At 36.0% G+C, this 21,675-nt stretch overlaps 1 protein-coding gene across 2 annotated transcripts in view; it reads right to left on the bottom strand.

Moving 5' to 3' along the window:
• inpp4ab (inositol polyphosphate-4-phosphatase type I Ab) overlaps positions 1–18,893 on the bottom strand; it is a 56,617-nt gene extending 37,724 nt beyond the window's left edge. The window contains exon 1 of one of the 2 annotated variants that reach the window (XM_082136733.1): positions 18,765–18,893. The gene's annotated coding sequence lies outside the window, so the exon portion shown is untranslated. Of the gene's footprint in view, positions 1–13,655; positions 15,241–18,764 lie in introns of those variants that run through there. The other variant, XM_082136734.1, reaches the window with a different exon arrangement.
• Between the last annotated feature and the right edge of the window lie 2,782 nt (positions 18,894–21,675).

The raw sequence follows: 21,675 nt of genomic DNA, 5'->3' as shown, positions 1-21,675 counted from the left end.
GATTATATTTTAGCATTATTGCAGCATGAAAACTTAACAATATTTTATTTCAAATTCATATATTTTTGTAGATGGATCTTTCACAATAGTAACGGTGTGACATCTTGTAACAATATTAATTTTTTATACTGTAAGGATCACCTGATGCACAGACATCAATACTCGACATCAAAAAACTCTACAGCATGATCTATTCATGCTACATTGGATGCTGGGTACCTTCATAATACACACTGTTAAAAATTGCTGTAGTTTTTACAGTAAATATTTACAATAGACTACTGTATTTTAAAATTTACAGTATTACTGTATTTTGCCATGTGGGAGCATGCATGTTCCTATGACTTGTGGAAACATGGTTATGCAGTAAATGCTACTGGATATCATGCATACCACTGTAATTATTTTTTTTATTTTTTTTTAAGAAAAAAAAACGGTTGCAAAAGTTTTGGCGCTTCACAAGTCAATAACACTAAAGTAATAGTCAACTGTAATAAATACAGCCTTTTTTAGCGAATTATTTACACCATTTAAACTCTGACATTTGATTATAACGTACACCTCTAGTACTTTAAAACTGTTGGCTTTTAAAAACTCCCATGATTAAACAACGACATCGGCGTAGCGCAGTGCGTGTGATGTCATTTCGTCAATCGTCATCTTCAGTGGACATCTTGGGAGTTGGGACCGTTGGGACTTTCCACGTGGCACGCGCTGCATCATCATCACAACTCAATTTTCGCGCTCACCTCATGCGCGCTACGTTTACCGGAGGAGGACGAGGACCTCGAATGAGAGTGAGACGAAGAGGTTCAGAAAGGTAGGGAAGGGCGAAAAATTTATTAATTTTCTCCTCCAACTTCAAAATCGTCCGACATCTTTGTTTAATTTTTTTCGTGACCTTTCCATCGTGATGAAGTAATACGTAGCGCATCTCGGAGATGGTACAAGATGGGCATTTGTGGTTAAAAAGTATATATGTGTGTGTGTGTGTGTATATATATATATATATATATATATATATATAAATTATTTTTTTTAATGACCGACCGTTTCGCTATACAAGACCCTATTCCTCCGCTGGGATCGTGCAGAGCCGTTTGAAGCACTTTAAAGCCCTTTGAAACTGCATTGATTTGGACTTCAACATGTTGGTTGCGATTGAAATCCATTGTGTGGATACAAATCCTGAAATGTTTTCCTCAAAAAACTTTATTTATTTTCCACTGAAGAAAGAAAGACATGAACATCTTGGATGGCATTGGGGTGAGTAAATTATCAGGAAATTTTCATTTTGAGGTGAACTAATCCTTTAAGTGCTGCTGTTCTCAGTGGTTCTTTCCAAGGCTAAAGCCTTTCATTTAATCTCCATTTTTGTTTCTCCCAATATATTTTGGAATCTGGTGCTTATGTTAAATAGCCATTATTGCACAATAAATTTGTTATATTAATGAAAACCTGTTATTGTGAGTTTTATTTGACAAAAAGGCTGAAACAGCAAACGTATACACACAGCAGTGAAAAATCTCAAATGTAGTTAGTGAATTGATTTCCACAGCAAATGCTCTAATTTACTGTAAAATGTATAGCAGTACATGTAAGTTCATTGTTGCTCTTGTAATTTCACTTGCATTCATAAACATTATTTCGACTGTAATTTTAACATTATTTCGACTGTAAGACTGTAAAAACAATTTTACAGCATATGTAAGGCAGTGTGCTGTGTTTTTTACGGTACAATTGTAGTTAATGATTTACAGTGCTCTTGTAAATTTTACAGTCTTACTGGCAACCAAAGTTGCCAGTAAGTTACTGTAAATTTTACAGTACAATTGTAGTTAGTGATTTACAGGACTCTTGTAAATTTTACAGTCTTACTGGCAACCAAAGTTGCCAGTAAGTTGCTGTAAATTTTACAGTAAATTTTTTACAGTGCATGCACTGTAGAAATACAGTAAGATATTCTTTGTTTACAATAATTTTTGGATTTTACAATACTGTAAACTCATAGTAAAACCAAGCTTTTTTACAGTACAATTTAGGGCTAAGCGCTAAAACAAAACAATTTTCCTTGATAAAACGATAACAAGAGTTCGATAAATGTTTGATATAATGTTTATGTGGTAAAAGCGGAATTAAACAGCGCTACTCATTTGAACAGTGCCACACAGACCATTTATCCGCTCTGCTCAAAGTTCAATTACAGTTATTAGTTACGAATTAAACATGGGTGAACACCAGAAGGTATGTTAAAAGATCCATTACAACGTACCGAAATGAATCCTGTCTCATGTGATCGCTCAATCAGTGTTTCAACCTGAAAAAGACATCAAGATAACAGCTTGTAGGCTATAGAATGTCACTTAACGGTACATTTTCCTTAAGAAAGCTATTCAATGTCCAATAACTCATTAGTTTGCTAGAAAAATAACTCTAAAGAAGAGCATTTTGCTAGAAAAATAACTCTAAAGAAGAGCATTTTGCTAAATATATGCACTGTATTACATATTCATTATGTTTTGACTAAACCGGTTAATGATGTCTTCATTATCTAATGTATGTTAGAATAAATCTGTCATGAAAACTATTACACAGTTTATTGTCGTTTAAATTTTAATATTTCACCAACAATTTTGTTATTTATAAAACTGCCTAATATGCAATTTCAGTTTTCGGGGCAAGTGAATCCTGAATTTTCGGTTTCATTTCGGTGCATCCCTTAAAAATAATATTTTTAAACTCTAGAAATGGACAGTCTGACTTTAGACTAACATAAGCACATTTGTACCTTCTTAAGCCAACTATAGACAATGGTCCATTTTACAAGAAAGGTGACAGGTTGTTTAGAAACAGAAGTGTCTCTGCCACATGAGAGATGATTCCTCTTCTCATATATTACACAAGATTTTGTGCTCAATAGCCTTACGCAAACATGGGTAAACTTTTTTTAATGCGCTAATAGTCAAGTCAAGTCAAGTCAAGTTTATTTGTATAGCGCTTTTCACAATACAGATCGTATCAAAGCAGCTTCACAGTATTAAATTAAAATAATACAACAAAGTTTGTTTCAAGAGGAATTTATTGATTGATAAAATTAGATTAAATATCCCCAAAATATCCCCAACTGAGCAAGCCAAAGGCAACAGTGGCAAGGAACCGAAAAACTAATAGTCAAGATATTGATCGCTTCTGGGCATGAGGACTTTTATGCACAGCTGGAAAATGCAAACAATGTAATGCTTCCTTAGAATTAGAAAGTTTTCTTATGCTGTTAGTGTTTGCCCATTTGGATTTCTTTACCAAAGTCTCACCACACAAACAAAGAGGTGACACCTATTGTATCATGTGGAAACTTTTTTTTCCATGTCAAAAATGATGTTACCATATCATCAAATATTAGCCTAGCTTCTGGTCAAATTTTGGCCACAATTTTAGGCCTTTTTTTCTGTTTTCGGAAACTAGTTATGTTAATCGATAAAGTTTTAAATATGGATATTTTTGGAGTGTGGAGCACTTTTATCATGGATGGATGCACTTTGATGGACTTCAAAACAGAAACTGCTATTATAAAGCCTGGAAGAGCCAGGACATTTTTTAATATAACTCCGATCGTATTCGTCTGAAAAAAAAGAATGTCATATACACCTAGGATGGCTTGAGGGGGAGTAAATACTGGGGTAAATTAAATTTTTGGGTGAACTATTCCTTTAATCTCGGTGGATCAGAAAGAGACATTAACACCAACATCGAGTGCCATTTATAGGTCCTGGAGACCTCACCGGATTTATGAGTCACATGAACTGGAACAGGAGAGCTTTTTCAGATAATCCCTATGGACTACCTGACACACTTTTTCTTCATGTGCAGAGAAAATGGACACAAATTCTAACAGATTCCTCCAAGCAAGTATGTAATACTGAAGGAGTCCAGTGTCATTTCAAACAGCAAGAAATGCTTCAACAGGCACTGGTTTGAGTAGATGCCTTCTTTGAGTGTGTTGCAGAGGGCAAGGAGAGTTAAAGTGAACGCACTTTTCACTTCTCTCTTGCTGGTAACAGCATTTCTCATGTGTAACAGACAGGAACCTGGTATAAGATGCAACTGGTTTCCCTAAACGGCCTTAAATGGCCAGATATTTCCTTTACTTGTTCAAACCGCCTGAGGTGACAGCAGCAGGCTTTAATTAAAGGGTTAGTTCACCCAAAGATTCTGTCATCATTTACTTCCTCATGTTGTCTCATCTTAAAACCATAAGACACTCATTTTCGAAACACAAATAAAGATAGGCTATTTTTAGTGGAAGCTGAGATTTCTGTCCTTCTACTGAAAGTCCATTCCACCAAAACTATGACGCTTCAAAATGTCATAAAGGCGTAAAAGTAATCCATATGAATCGAGTGCTTTAATCGAAATCTTCTGAAGAGACACGATCGCTTGATATGATGAACATTTTTAATTTGAGCTTTTATATAAAAATGTATAACCACACATATATTAAGCACATCAAATATGGTTAACTAAAGCTAAAAAAACTTGCTTGATGCATGGGAACCATAGACAAAAAAAAAAAAATGATGTCCATTTTTCCAGTTTAGAAAAATTAAGCCAAAATATCCCAGAAACAGTCGTTGCCAATTACGTCATTTGGAGCCTGATTCTGTGCAGTAGTTATTCTGATGTGGAGCCGCGGTATAAAGGTCTCACCCACATGAAATACCCACTATGTCATACTGACAAAATGCATCCATCATAAAAGTAATCCATACAACAATGGCGGTATGTAAGGTCACGAGAGAATTGAGTTCCAGTGGAAGGATGACTTTTGACCCGACATATGACGTAAATCCTTTTCTCTTATATTGAAGTCCTCCAAATTTTCTTTAAAGGCACACTATGCAAGATTTGTACCTTAATATAACGCCTTCTAAATCATTTTGATGGCAAACAAACTCGTAGTAGGGCAAATCATCCCGATAGCAAAGCAGGGGGGGGACGCCGCTGGCAAAACCAGCAATGCAAGTTTGAGAGGTGGCGCCCCGCCAACTCTTGCGAGAATCACGACTTGCTTTGACGTCGTGCCGTATTTACATCAACAATAGGGCTGAACGATTAATCGCACTTTACATGTAATCGCACTTAAATCGAGATGGCTTATCGTGATTTTAAAATCACAAAGGCTGCGATAATTTTTTATGCGCAGCTTGTCATTGATGATCGGCTCTGTAAACGCTGCTCACTCTGAAAGCACTGTGAGTTTGAGTCACTTATAACGTGCATTTGAAAAAACAACACGCGTCAAACATCTTTCCAAAACATGAGAAGCATTTATGAACCTCTTGTCCAACAACAGACAACATTTAATAACATGCATTTACTCCAAACTCACTTCATAACGACAGAGCATCCTTCTGTGAGATGATGTGCCTTCTTACACAGAATAAAGCAGTTGTGTATTTTTAAGTCATGTTTAATCAAAGCGTTTCAATCTTCTGTTTATTCAGCTACAGCGATAGGGATTTCCTGGAATGATGGGCATTATTGTACTTCTGCGGCGGGGCATATTTATCGTGTTTGCATGAGAGCGTCTTCAAATGGGGCAGTATTTACTACCAATCAGCCGCATTCCACTGACAAGCTGCGCATAAAATAATCGCAGCCTTTGCCAAATCGCATGCGGTTTTATTGCGATTAATTGTTCAGCCCTAATCAACAACATATGAAGCAGTCTCTATGGAAGACACTAGCACGCATTTCAGACGTGAATCATGGCAGAGTCGACGAAGAAAACAAAGAAAGAGCGGTCGGAAGAGTGCAGAGACGGCTCTGCGTGAGTGGTATTTAGGACAGTACAGACATCCCAACCTGCAAAAAGTCATTTCAGGGAGGATTCGGGAGAAAAGATAAAAGCCCGCCCACACTGACAATTGATTGGTTGATTTACCGAAACAGGCCAATCAGGATGGTCTCTGTCTTACATGCGCTTCATGAGGCACACACGCACACTAGCACACACACGCAAAGTCTCTCGCTCCCTCACCCTCTCTGCCGTGCGCGCGCTACACGGTTTGGAGCAGTCTCTTTCTCGCATGCGCGCTCTTGCTCGCTCGCTCTAGATTACGGGAGATTTTAACTAATTTGTGGGCATCAGGGAGCCGCTATCAATATGCGGGAGACTCCCGGAACTTCCGGGAGACTTGGGATGTCTGACAGTAACGTTAAATACCAGTACTCCACAGCGGCTCTAGGGGTCGCTGTTTGAGAAAAATGGAAACTACATAGTGTGCCTTTAAAACTTCAAATTTTTTACTTCTAATTCGTGACCAGCATTTTGTTTTGCTCTATCCTCTGCGCTTCCGCACTCGTCAATTAAGCTTACGCTACGCCTACGTCATACATCCTATGTCGGGTCAGAGGTCACCCTTCCACCAGTACTTGACTCTCATGAAGGTGCATACAGCCGTTACCGGATGCCAGTTATTATAGTTTATAAAGTTTTAAATATGGATTTTCTTTTTTCGCTTCGCTTCAGGGTTTTTATTAACCCACTGGAGTTGAATGGAGGATTACTTTTATAATGGATGGATGTGCTTTTTGGAGCTTCAAAAACTCGGGCTCTACTCAATGCCATTACAAAGCTGGGAAGAGCCAGAATATTATTTGAAGGCCCACTGAAGTGCCTTGGAACGTGCAAGCTTTGTATGATGTTGACGTAATTTCCACTGAAACAGGAAGCTAAGGCGGGACATATTGAATGGCTCTTCCCTGTTTTCAAATAGCCAATAGCGTTTAGATTACCTCACAGATTGCACATCGTACTTGACAGCACCAAGGAAGCGAATCCGAGCACTGATGATACGTTGGATTCAATAGTAGAGGTGTGAATAAATTCTAGCCATTTCATTCTTAAACAACGTACAGTTGGAAAACGGAATAAAACTCGAGTATTTGAGTAACCGAACACACATCTCCAACCCATATTGCTCCGTGACGTGTCAACGGTAGTGATGTCCAATTCATGAGCAAATCGTTCTTTTGAACCGTTTCTTTTTAGTGAACCGGTCGAACCAGTTTACCAAAGCGAACTGAATCGTTCAAAACAGTTTGTGTCTTGAGTCAGCGCTGATCCACAGTTTTCTAAAGTTGTTCGCTTTCGGACGTGCCTGACAGTCACTCCGACTACAACCAAATCCTGGAGTATTTGTTACTCCAGTAACTCCGACAGTTCACTGAACTGAGACATGTTGTGCTGAGAGAACTAATGAGCATGAACAGCTGATACTAAGCATGCGTGTACTACCGAACGTACAGGTACAGCCACGGTCGCTTTAGCCAGGTGGTATTTATAGCATATGGGGCAGGATGCTTTAGATTCTAGAGAGCATTTGATTGGACAGAAGATGTGATGAGAAACGGAAGTCCGCGGTGACGTCATAAAAATCTGTGATCCCATTTTAATTTTGGGGTGAACTATTCCTTTTAGTACAATTTAAATGTACAATTATATGACTTTGTACATCAGTAATTATTATTTTAATGGCCTTGCAATGCAATGCAATGCAAAAAAAAAAAAGTGAATATAGTGATATGGTACAGTTTGCAAATTGTTATCCCAAGTTTAAAATGTAAAAATGTTATACAACATACAAAAGGGGTCCCTGTTCTGCCTTATGCAGTCAAAACAAAGCCACTCTTTTCAAATATCCATGAGAGAGAGAGAGAGAGAGAGAGAGAAAGAGTGAAGAAAAAAATGAGTGTGTTTGTTTTAGATGACTCTTTTTCCACAGGCATTGAGTCAGGAGGACAGCAGAGACTGGAGACCGTAAATGGGCAAACCTAGTTCCCCAGTTTTCACTTTCTGTCTGACTGCCAAACCTCAAACCCATAGTCCTCCTCCTCTTACACTCACAAGCTCTCTCTCTCTCGCTCTCTCTCTCACACACACACACACACTATAATGACATTAAGGAATTAAGCAGGTGAGTGGCCTGAACCTTCTCAGATGTTCTGTATCTCTAGTTAAACTTCCCACACACTCAGAGGGAGAGTTAACAAACCAAGCTCCAAAACTGATCATCTCTATAACACATCAGTGTCTCCTTTCCTCTTCCCACACACCTCTCATTTACAGCTGCATCACTTCCTCCCACACACACACTCAGGTAAAACTTTCTCAGTTTTAAACTGTCATTTTTACCCTATCTCAAGCGCTGTCAACTCCAAACCATCCATTTGATTTAAAATGTTCAACAATGGACCAGTTCACCAAATATACCACTATTTGTCAAACCAAAAAACAACCCAATTTTCTCCCGCTTTTCATACAAGTTCCTTGTAATTCAGTTGTGTTTCCAGTCATACTAGTCTTATACATTAGGGATACAAAATATTAAGGATGTCCCTATCAAGTTTTTTGTGCCCCAGAACCATTGGATATTGAGTATCTGCCAATACCGAATCCAGATGAAATACTTGTATTTTCCTAGAGCTTGGTGCACAGTTCAAGTTCAGTGTATATTGTGGGATTGGGTTAAGAATGTTCCCTTTTTTCTTTTCTTTTTTGCATAAGGAATTTTCTATATTTGTTATAAATGGCAATTAATAAAGGTGTTTACAAAAAACAATCCAATGTATGCAGGGCCATGCAGACACAGTCCCTTTAAGAACAAATGCACAGATCTAATATACTTCCGATCTGCTCCCAACTGTTTACGTTCACGTAGGACATAACAGACCGTGTTCATGTGAATACTCCAAACGATGAGCATTTTGACAAAATTGTGGGTATTTGACCATTCAAGCACAATAAGCTGTGAAAGAAAACTGAATTCGGGATCACATGCATCTGAGAGGACGGCATCTGTGCTTGAGCTTTGGCTGTGTGTCCTTCAGCGCGAGCACCGCATTGAGTCCTTTTTCACGGCTTATTGTGATTAATAACACTCTAACGGGTCAATAACTTTAAGTAGTACAGCGAAGTTTAAGAAATCTAACACTTTAGAATGTTGACTTTTTAAAATTTGTCAATCGATATGAATCGGCAGAAGATAGAATTGCAATTCATTTGTGAATCGATTTTTCCCCCACCCCAAATATCGCTGGTCACGTACATTGAACAACTTTTTACCCCTAAGCAAAGAACGAAAAAGACCATTGCTGTGAGTATATTGTGGCCTTCAGTGTATCAAAGCTTTTATCCTAATGCATATTATTCTACATATTAGCAGTTCATGTTTACATAACATACAAGCATCATTGAAGCGTTATTAAATAAAATAAATTAATAAACCTTGGACAGCCAATAGGCAGTGTCATACACATGGCACAGCACATTAAATCCTCAAAACAGTCATGGATACTGGACACTGTACAATAAATGTGGGTAGTATATTTAGAACCAGGGCACAAAGGCTTAGTCATTTAATTGTTTTTGGTGTGCAAATGATTATGCAACAAGATACAATGCTAAACAAGCACACTCACTATCTTGCATGGTTTACTAACTCAAAGTCCAGCAGACTTCCTCTTTTCCATCAAATCACTGCTCGATCTTTTAGGGTGCGTTCACACTTGGCATGTTTGGTTAGATTAAATCGAACACTGGTGCGATTGTTCTGTTACTGCTGTTTATTTGAATAAATGTGAACGTTGCCATCCGAACCCTGGTGCGCACAAAACAAGTGGACCAAGACCCCTGAAAAGATTCCAAATAAACTCTGGTGCGGTCTGAATGAAATTTGAACGCAACATGGACCAAAGACTTGTAAACGAACCACGAACAAGACATGATGTCACAAGATGCGACCCTATAAAAGGACAGAATGCTCAAACATACCTGTTTTTTCTTGTCATAGCCACAATTTTGCCTATCACAGTTCGGTACAGGCATCAGAACCGTGTCTCCTCGCAGCAGATCTTCGTTTGTGCATGTGATGGAGGGATACCTGCCACAATCATATGTACGCACATTGCATATGTACGAGCGCATTTAACCCAGCACGCATCATTGTTTTGGATGTTTGACAAGTTATGTTGCAAAATATGTCAAAAAATACTTTTTTTTTTATCTTTAGGTTCAGTGTTAAAAATTGCAGTGTGAACGCTAAGTGAACCAGGACTAAATCATTTTCTTTTTTTGGTCCGGAACAAAACAACCTAGAGTACCGAACTACAAGTGTAAACGCCCTTAGACTCCTCTAGAATCGAGTTCTAGTGTCATAACTATTACATGTGCATAAAAAAAAAGGTTTAAGCTTAAAGCTGTTATTCAAGGCATTAAATTTGCCTCAAGCTTTTAAATGCAGTGTCAAAGTAAACCAGTGTGTTAAACTGTGGTACTGGAGGAAGATAAAATAAAAACACGGGAGGACAGTAAGTTTATAGGGGTAATAATAGTCCTCTCCTAATGTTTTCTGTCAGAGGGACGTCCTGAGAAACTTCCAGTATGTAAAATCTCCAGATGGTCTCACTAGCATTAGGGAGACACTGATCTATGAGCTGGAGCAGCAAACACTGCACTAAGAATTATGTGTGATGGAGAGATAAATAGGGAGAAAGAGAGAGGGAGAGAGAGAGCCCTTGTGTGAGCGTCGAGTGTGTATGTGTTTTTGTGCTCAAGAACAAAAAAAATGCCCATCCTTTTAGGTGGTCTGTTCATCCACTTGGAGCTTGCATAATTTCTTTAGAGGACAACCACAGATGTTTCTCTTTGAGATGAAAATGAGCAACAGCCATCTTTCCCCCAGCATGAGCTCATAAACACAAATATAAAGCATACTCATTATTCTTTTTTCATGTATAACAGGCTTTTTTACAGTTTTATGGAACCCATGCCTCTATAAAGGTTTTGGTTTTATTATGATAACAACCTAAGCCAACAAATAAATAACCCCAGGCGACTGACAGTCAGCAGATTCAAAAATGTAGTGTAAATAATGTGTAATTAATGAATTAGCATATTTATAGTAAATAATAATAAAAATAATAATAATATAATTTGTTTATCTAAAACTAATAAAAATCATTTTTGTTATTTTTTAAATATAGCTGAAATAAAATAAAATAATATATTAAAAGGAACAATATAAAATGGAATAAAAATAAAACCAAACAAAATGTAGGAATGTTGCATTTAGGGCTGGGTTGACTCTCAGTAGCACCTCTGATGTATAAAAATGTTTCCACTTTCTAATTCAATTCAATTTTAAACACAATATAAAACAATAAATGTTGTTTTGATGCTTTTTAATGTGGCATGACAGATTTCTGTCGGTGTCTGCCTAAAAAGTTCAAGCAGTAGCGAGGAGCACACATGAACCAATCATCCCTTCAACAATACTACTAGCTATATAGAGCACTCAATAAAAATGAAAAAAATCAGAAGTATGGTGAAAGATGGAGTAAAACTTGATGAAAACTTATTGCTCAATCAGTGTTTCAACCATGGAAAGACGTCAAACATTGTGTAAAACAATATGTCATGTAACATTGCATTTACCTCAGGAGCTATAGCATGGTACTTAAAAAATAACTCTAGAGAGGAACATTTTGCTAAATATATGCACTATATAATTCATTATAGTTTTGACTTAATTTATGATAGGGGTGGGAATCACAGGGTACCTCACAATACGATACACGATAACGATAATATCACGATACAGCTATTCTGTGATAATCAATATATTGCTAGACAATCTTATAATGATACATCACGATGTATCATAATACATCACTGTAGTCACTTGGACTATTTTAACTATGTCTTACTAACTTTTCTGGGCCGGCAGAATGAAATTATCTAAAAGCCTACGAAGGAGTGAGCCAGCTCTCAAGATTTCTTCAAAAATATCTTAATTTGTGTTCTGAAGATGAATGAATGTCTTACGGGGGTTGGAACAACATGAGGGTGAGTAATAACTGATAACTGACTCATTTTTGGGTGAACTAACCCTTTCTAACCCAAGTGCAGGTTTTCTCTTTAATCTAGTCCAAACTCAGTTTTTCAGTCTGTAAATTAAATTGAACATTTTAAGTAAATTAAACATTTTAAATGTGATCAGGGTGATGGCATTGCAAAGTGGCTTTGCATGTTCGTGGTATTACCAGTGCACTTTACTTTTACCAGGTAGTTCTTGGCATTCGCTCCTCTCAGAACATGCTTCTAACCGTCCCACGGTCTCGCTTGAGGCGTAGTGGAGATCGCGCTTTTTCTGTTGCGGCTCCTGCACTTTGGAATGTGTTGCCATTATCTTTAAAATCCTCGTCAGGCATGGATATTTTTAAAAAGGAATTGAAGACTTACTTATTTTATCAAGCTTTGATTAGGTCTGAGAACTGTGAGTGATTTGTTGTTTGATTCTCTTGGTGTTTTAATGTAATTTTATGTTTCTATGTATTTTAGAGTTATTTACTACTTATGGACAGCACTTTGGTCCATTCTAATGGTTTTGAAAGTGCTTTATAAATAAAAGTTGAGTTGAGTTGTGGTAGTATATGTGACCCCACAAAACCAGTCACATGGGTCAATTTTTTGAAATTGAGATTCATGCATCACCTGAAAGTTGAATAAATAAACTTTCCATTGATGTATGGTAGGACAGGACAATACGTATTTGACTGAGATAGAACTATTTGAAAATCTGGAATCTGAGGGTGTAAAAAACACAAAAAAAAAAAAAAAAAAAAAAAATCGAAACATTGAGAAAATTGCCTTTAAAGTTGTCCATTTATGTTCGCGATCATGCTGCATTCACTCACAAAAATAAATGTTTTATATATTTACGGTAGGAAATTTACTAAATATCTTCATAGAACATGATCTTTACTTAATATCCTAATGATTTTTGGCATAAAACAAAAATCGATCATTTTGACCCATACAATTGTTGGCTATTGCCACAAATATACCCGTGCTACTTGGTTTTGTGATCCAGGGTCACATATCGTGTACTCTTTGACGATATTGTTTGTCCCATCAATGGTATAAAAGCTGAAGTGGGTCCAGACGTGGCTGGGGCATCTATTATTTTACTCACACTGCAGTTCGCCATCCCGTTAAAAAACGATTTTTCTTAGGCTAGTTAACTTGTGTTCACATTTCCCTCATTCATGGTAACAATGCTGGGAGCAAGTAAATCTATTTAGAGCGCCTTGTTTTATTAATTAATATATCGATATTTGGAAAGGAGAAGGACAACGATATATTGACCTTTCGATATTTTGTCCCACCCTTATTTTATGATTTTTTTTTTAGAATGTATGTTTAAATAAATCTGTCATGAAAACAAGTTATAACAGCCACCGTTTAAATGTTTATACTGTCTGCAAATAACAAAATGGAGTAATTATATACAAAAACTGCCTTTAGTGAAATTTAAATGTTTGTATACAACTCAGTTTTTGAATGCTGATTATATAAAACAGAAATAACTAAATAGAAATATTTAAAAGTTTTCAAAATGAAAAAAGCCAAAATTGCTAAAACTTACACTATACAATTAAAATGAAATCTGAATATATAGAAATAAATAGCCAATTCAAAATATTACTAAATATTATAATAGAATACTGTATAAATAATACTTAAATAACACTGTTTTATAGTTAATGAGTAAACACTGAGTTTTTTTAAGAAAAGTAAAGAAAATAATGTGTACCTTTTAGGTTAGGAATGCACCGGGAAATCACAGGGAATGCTCAATGAAATTCCCCACTCTTTACCTATATGTAACAAAAACGTTTTGCAGCTGTTGTCTGATAGTCTCATTAATATTTTCATTTAACAAATTTGAACTACTTTCAGTAAATCGTCAAGTTAAAGAAGTTGCAGCCATAAATGTTTACCATCTCGATCTCTCTATGAAACTGCTTAAGTGTCACAGAGCATGAGATGTTTAAAGCCAATAATAAAAGCTCAATTAGGTGAAGAAGTGTTTACCAAGAAATGAGCAAACAAGAAACGGCGAGTGGAAATGTATGTGTGTAAGTGCAGCTGGAGCAGGTTGTTTTGCAGGTCTTAAGGGAAGTGGTTTGTCACTTGCAGCAAAAACATGACTTTGAGGAAGCACTCTAGATTAAGATGAATCGAGGTATTGAACTAGGATACTCACATTCTCTATTCTGGGCTATGATGAAATGACTTAATACTGAATGCCAAAAAAGCACATGGGACTACAAATATTTAATTAGACCTGAACAAATGGCCTACTCTAATGATAAAACAGAAAAGATGCACTCAAATCTTGTTACCAATCCCTGAATCTAAAACACTCGTTCAGCATGCTTCTCTATGACTAACAAAGAGGACAACTCTGAAGGTCAGCAGGAAATGATGTAGCTGTGCACCAATACACATGTGCTTGTCAGGTATTGAGCTCCTATTTCAGAGAAGTGCATCTAAATGGGGGAAGAGAGAAATATAGAGATTGCTGGGTGCCATTTTTTTTCCAATTCTGGCATCAAATGGAGCAAGCAAACATTACTGTATTAGCCCCTTTATATATTTTTGGTTCTTCAGCATTGATGAACAAAATCTGTGCTGTTTATAATGTATTAAAACAAAACAAAAAATCTCTAGAGTAGAAACATTAAGAGCAACTGTCCCTAAACTATCTAGGAAAACACTAGGAATTCCATCAAGCCCTTAATTTTCCTTGTCCAAAGAAATTTGTAATAAGGAACTACAATTATCTTTCTTGCTGCTAATTCTCATAGAAGCAAAGCACATTATATTTAAATAATTTATCTGCAATTGTGTGTTTATTGATTACACACACACAATAAATTAAAATATCCACGTTAAAGTCATTCCATTTTTACTGTATTCTGTTCTATTTCATTGTGCTCTATCTAGTTGCTTTCAAATGCAAGAACAGGACTTAAACAGACTAGGAATCTGACCACCATAATTATACAGTATATAGATATAGATATAGATATATACGTTTTAAATTTTCCTTTCTAAAAAAGCATATTACTTATAGGCTATACATTCAGAAAGTCTTCTAAATTGAGAGGCCAAAGCATTTGATCACCTTTACAGAAATCCTTTCACTTTTAGCATTTTCTCAACATTGCAAAACTTCTGATGAACATGTTAATTATTATTTTGAATTATCACTCAACAAGTCATTTAACCATCCATTGTTATGTGTTTAAAAGGCTTTTGTCTTTCACACTTTTTATTAGGCCTATCATTTTTATTATTTGAAAATATTTTAGTTTAAAAATGTTATGATTTATTTCATTATTAGCTTTTCATTAAACTCACAAACCCCCTGTTAGTTTCTTCACGGACCCCAGTTTGGGAAACCCTGAAGGAATCTAAAGTTTAATGCACTTCATGCTGATAAAGAATGGAATATATTTTCATTCTCTTTGTATTTTTATATCAATATGGTACAATATTACCTTATTCAATTCAATGTGATAAATGAGTTAGGTCAAAGTAATCTAAAAGTAATCAAAAAGTATTTGTATTATATTACCTAAAATGTGCAATGTAATGGATTACAAAACTAACTAAATTTTTATGTCATGTAATTTGGAATCAGTAACGGTCTACAATTTGTAAGTAATCTACCCAGAACTGTATACTAGCGGTCATTAAAAACAGAGCAGCTGCTTCTGGTAGCAGTTATACATTTATTATTCATCCCAGAATGCATTCAAGACACCATTATCCACATGGCTGGAGAAGGAATGTGTCATGGAAATGGTCTGCATCAGGACCAAAATTACATAACATCTTTGCCTCAACATATAACCCTACCTTTCCACACCATCACGTTTACAACCATATGAGTGCCTTTCCAGGTCAGAAATAGAAGCAGACAGACCTTTTAGCTCCACAATGTCTTATATCCAAGGAAATATCAATAATGCAGGCCTGCATTGCATAACTAGCGGGCAAGTCTTGGGAAGCACCACAGTACAAGTTCAACAACAAATGCTCCACAGATCGGTTCTGATCTGCTCCCAGCCTCCAGGCAGAGTTGAAGAAGCTGAGTCATTATAGATAAAAGACTGAGACAGATCCTAATTTGATTTTATGTGAACCACAGCATGTATCCCAGCATGCATCTCAGCTCAGCAGGAGTTCCTTGCTGTTCAAAATGCAACAGAAACATAGAATAAAATGTTACCAGTTTCATAAGTAAAAAACAACAAAAAAATTAAACTCTTTCATCGAAATGAAGGTGATCAGTCTCTTTACTAGAACAGAAACTTTATCTTTTTTTTAATTTTTTTATGATTTATGAATTTCTTCCTTACATAACATAAGTTACAAAGTGCTTCCCAGTCTGGGCCTAATGGTCTTTGGAAGCCATACAGGAAGAAAAATAAATGCTCTGAAAACCTGGCATAGGGCTACAGAATCTCTTGAGAACACTGCTAATCTATAAGAGAAAAACATGTCTCTGTGATTTAAAACCTCAGGCTCTAAATCTTGTGAAGGTGCTTTTTCAGGTGGTGAAGGGGAATAATCAAACAGCTCACACACTGCCAGAAGAATGTGTTATATCTGACGCACAGACATAACTGACTGTAACATAACACACTGTGACATGAGGCCGAAATACTGATCTCAGCAGAGCTACATGATAATGAGGGTGAAGAGATCATTTTTATCGACCACCTAAAACACAACAGAACGAGCCTTCACAAACACATCTTTCTTTGTCTCATTTATTTATGTGGAAGTTTTGCGTTACTTCACAAATGGATCACAAAACTCACGGTTTGGACCTAATTACGTTTTTTGAGTCACGGATCGGACCATTGTTCGGATCATCAAAAAAAAAAAAAAAGGATAATTATCGGATCGGATCATTGGTGCAATGTAACTTTGCTTTCCATTTATTACTCATTATTAAAGACAAGTGAACAGTCAGTAAAAAATAAGAACAAATACACAACATTCAAGCACATATAAATACAATAGAGCAAAGTTACAAATAAAGTAAGGTCTAACAGTAGTACTCAGGTATAAAAAATTTATAATTAAATGTAAAATAAAACACTATAGTGTTCAGGCACGAATTAAATATAGATTAATCTTTGTTAAAGCGGTTTTGTTGTTTGATTAACATCAATGACATAGACAGCAGCAGGTATTTATAATGTGCACATGCAGATAACAGTGCGCGAATACCGTAGTGAGTTCTCTATCGCTTCTTCTTGCGCTTGAATGGTTTAATTGCTTGGATTTGTACATTGGCAAGACAAAACACGTGCAAACGATAAACATTCACTCTACGATGGTTACACTTTACAATTAATCTGCAAATCATATGCGTTACAAACCGCGGGGCCCTGGTTCGTACGGATCATAGATCAACTACGATTGGTTACACCCCTAGTAACGGAAAAATAAGACCATACAACAAAGAAATCCATCATTTAGAATTTTGCTCTTAAAGGCCTTGAATGCAGTACAGCCCTGATGAAGTATTAATGTAACCACACTTAACACAGGCTGCTGTGTGGTGCCAGCACATGGCCCATGTTTTCCTCTCAGCTGAGTGAAACCAAGCACACTGCATTTGAACCGTGCTTATGCAACAGCCTGCCAGCTTCATGAAATATCAACTCCAATCAGGAGTAAACCAGTGAAACCCTATTAGGTCTGACTTTGTTTATGGAAGGAATGTGTGGGTATCAGACAAAAAATGACCAGCTATTGTGGGCCTATTATTATGTGAACTTGGTTTAATATCTCAAATTTATATTTAGTGTTTTGATTAAAAATACCAGTTATTTTTTACATTACATGCATTGCATCGACACTTCTTATTGAAATTAAAATGCCAAGTTTTAGGTATTGGAAATGTAGGCTAACAGGTTTGAATCCCTGCAGAGTTTGATTTAATAGTCAATATCACTGTACACTTGAGCAAGGGACACTCTCGGACAAGAATTTTTTTCTTTGTTCACTATAAAGTTTTTAATGATCATCTTACACTAACAATAATATTCATAAAAATATTGAAATCTATCAAATTAATAATATTGTTTAATGTAACTTTCTTTACTAAATCACCTGATTTGTTGTAAGTAATATGAATCTATGATGGTTTTGTATTTATTTAAAGTTTACTTAAAACATTACCCATGTATATTATTTAATAACTATTAAATATAATAATTTTTTTAAATATAACTTTTTTAATATAATAATTTAAGCTTGAATTAAGAGATAAAGTATATGGTCATATTTTATATTTTCTTGGAAAATAATTCGTGGCTTGAAAGGTTAAGACATTAAACATCTAATTAATAATGATATGTATTGGGGATGTTTACAAGTTTACAAGGCAATTATAGATTCACTAGGATTTGGGGAACTCATGAACAGCTGACTGGCCCTGTTTCATTTGCATTATTGCATAGTTCAATACAAACGAAAGAGACGCGAACACTGGCTCTTCAGGTCACACCGAATGCATACTTTCACCTTCCTCTGCCTATGAAAGACATTTCAGTAGGCTATAGCTTTCGATTTGACAGGCAGAGTCTGGTGGTTGTGTTTACATACAATACCGAACCCCAATCTCACAAATATGGAAGCGATTATAAAATGGCATCGTAGCCAAGTCATATAAACAGCTTACAAATGTAACTTATCTCCAGTTCGCATCCTTGCGCACTACAGAGCATACAAACAACACAGATAGGCTACTTTATGGCCATTTCTCTGGCGGTGTAATCAAAAAAGAGCCTCGAAGCTGACTCTTCGGAATGTTTCACATATCAAATGTACTTACATCTCAGTAGGCGCTTTGTCAATCCATATTGCCATCAGAAGAGTTTTTGATGCAAGCGAATCTCAGTTGCCAAGTTCCAGCGCGCTGCCTCTTGCTCTTCCTTGCGCTGCTGCATAGTGTGGCCCCGCCCTAATTCTGACGTCAGCCCGACGTGCCCCGCCTTTCCCACGCGCTGTGTCCGCAACTGCACGTGCAAGCAAAAAAAGCAAATTAATGTTTTAACAAGACAACGCAGGACAGGACGATACAGTATTATAGTTTAACAAACTGGCTTGGTTGCAGTTCCTTTAATTATGAATCTTCAGAATTCCAAACATAATCTTTAATATTGTTATTGTATTGTTTATGTGTATAGTCAATTACATTACACTGAAGCTGAACAACATCTCTAACGAAAATCTCCAGGAGCAATAAGCGAAGCAATTATTTAAATTGGACAGTAATTTGGATCATGGTGCATTTGAAAAAAGTCAGTTTTCATATAGCCTATCTCTAATTATGATAATATATAACAATGTAGGCTAACTATCTTAGATTGGAGGGTCTGATTCTCAGATTAATAGTAAACTGCTATAATGTTTCTGCAAACATCAGTTTATTTCGCACCACGCAAAATTAGTGAAATCATGGGTTCTAAGATCTATATTGCCATCATGTGGATGGTTGTAAAAATACAGTCACAGTTTTCATTTTTATTTCACTTTCACAAAAAAGGGCTTTGAATTTGGTGCCAAATTACATATTTTAAATATGTTTTAAAAATAACATAAATATCAGTGCACACATATTATGAACATATTTTCAGGAACTACTAACAAAGTACAACAATATAAGAATGAAATAAGATTAAATTCATTTGCTCTGGAAGAAGAGCATTTGTGCATTGACAAATCTATACAGAAATCTATTAACAGCTGATGCATTTGTACTTATGAACACAAGAGATAACCAAAAAAAGATGATTACGTCAATTAGGTGAATCTACAATGAGCTCGATAACAGACTATTATAGAGAAATATTCCTAATGTCTTTCTTAGCTTCAGGATCAAATTAATACTGTAACCCTATTTTATCTATATATATCCCAAACTGGGTCATTCTTTTTTTTTTCTTTTGTTTTTAGATGGATGGTTTTCATACCACATAGGCTACATTCACATTAGAGAAGACTTAAACTTAAGGATCGGTCAGCAATTATTAATTGATCTAAAACTAGTTTGATTTCAAAGTTGTTCGTAATAAGTGACTAGTTGTAACGTGTGTGTGTAGACAGGCAGAAGAAGACAAGGACGAATAAAGTTCCAACACACGGTTTAATATGAGTCTAAACAGGCAGCAGGGTACACACATAACTTAAACGTAGCCTCAATAGAGAATGAATATGAGGGATGAACTTATAAAGCAAACACAAATGAGGATAATTAATAGAACACAGCTGACAGGGATGGACTAATAATGACTGTAACCAAGGAGACAGATGAGTGGCGGGAATCTGGACAAAGACATGTGACAAATGACAACAAACTGAAAGTCTATGAAAACACTAAACAGAACATAATGTGACACTAGTAATATTAAAATGCATAGTAAGCCTACATGAATGTGTACAGCGATAAAGATAGGCCTACTAGGGTCTCCCCTTTTACTGACACTGAAAAAAATCCTGTAAACTTGCATGGAAATTTAACAGCAAACTGATGTTTTCATGCAATTACAGTAATAATAATAATAATAATTTGCTACATAGGCTATGTATAGCGCTTTTCTGGTTACTTAAACCACGTTACATAGTATGTTCCCTTTCTATCAGTCACTTTTGACATTGACCTTCGACACTAGGGGTCACACTTGGGAGCCCCAAACACCTCTAATACGCTGATTTCACGCATCCGTTATTTTGAAATCGAAAGCGAGGCTCCGGTGGGAAGAAAACCGGAAGTGTCGCCTTTAATCACAGTTACAATTCTAAAAATGTACATACATTTCTTTCATACTTTAGACTATACACAGTGAAATTTATTTATAAATATATATATTTTTTTTATATATATAATTCAGAATGTAAAAAAAGAAGCAGGAATGAACTATATACATATCCTATATTGGATATTAACATCCAATAGTGTAAATCGCGGCAGCAGCTTCAGGTTGGTAATCCAAGGCACTGTTGTTTATCTTTACTTCCGGGGTTCTTCCCACCAGAGCCTCACTTTCGATTTCAAAATGGCGGCTGCGTGAAATCAGCGTATACTTTAAAAAAGGCCAATGAGAATTGGCGAGTGGAATTTGTATGCCACTCCCCCATCATATGGGTATAAAGGATTGGCATGCATCCAATCATTAGGGCCCAAGCACTGATGGTGTGAGGACCCTCTTGGAATTGTTCCGTTTATTATTCAGATTTGTTCTTCGGAGCCGAGAAAATGTTGTCTGTGCTTCTCTCTCCATTAACCTCTGCCTAGAGCAGGGGTCGGCAACCTTTTTGTCATAAAGTGCCATTTTTAAGTTTCCGAGTTCATCACTGTGCCACAACACACACATAGCCTATATACTGTATATACACACACACACACACACACACTCATATAAATACACAAACATTTTACATTTTCATAATGGCTTACACAAATATTACATAAAATTAAATATTTGTTTTAGATTTAGATAGACAATTTAATAGTATTTATAACTCCTAACTAGAGATGCACCGATTGCAATTTTCTAGGCCGATTCCGATTTCCGATTTTTCATTGAGTTTGACCTGCCGATACGGATTTTAGCCGATTCCGATTTCATTTTTTCTAACCACTTTATAGCACACACAAATATTTATTTCCTATATATATATATATATATATTTATAAATTTTTTATAAAATACCATATCCTTTTAGCCAAACTGAATAATAAA

The sequence above is a fragment of the Leuciscus leuciscus genome (assembly GCF_965113295.1).
Source record: "Leuciscus leuciscus genome assembly, chromosome: 14".
Taxonomy (NCBI): Eukaryota; Metazoa; Chordata; class Actinopteri; order Cypriniformes; family Leuciscidae; genus Leuciscus; species Leuciscus leuciscus.
The sequence above is the reverse complement of the archived record's forward strand: the minus strand, read 5'-3'. Positions and strand labels throughout refer to the sequence as shown.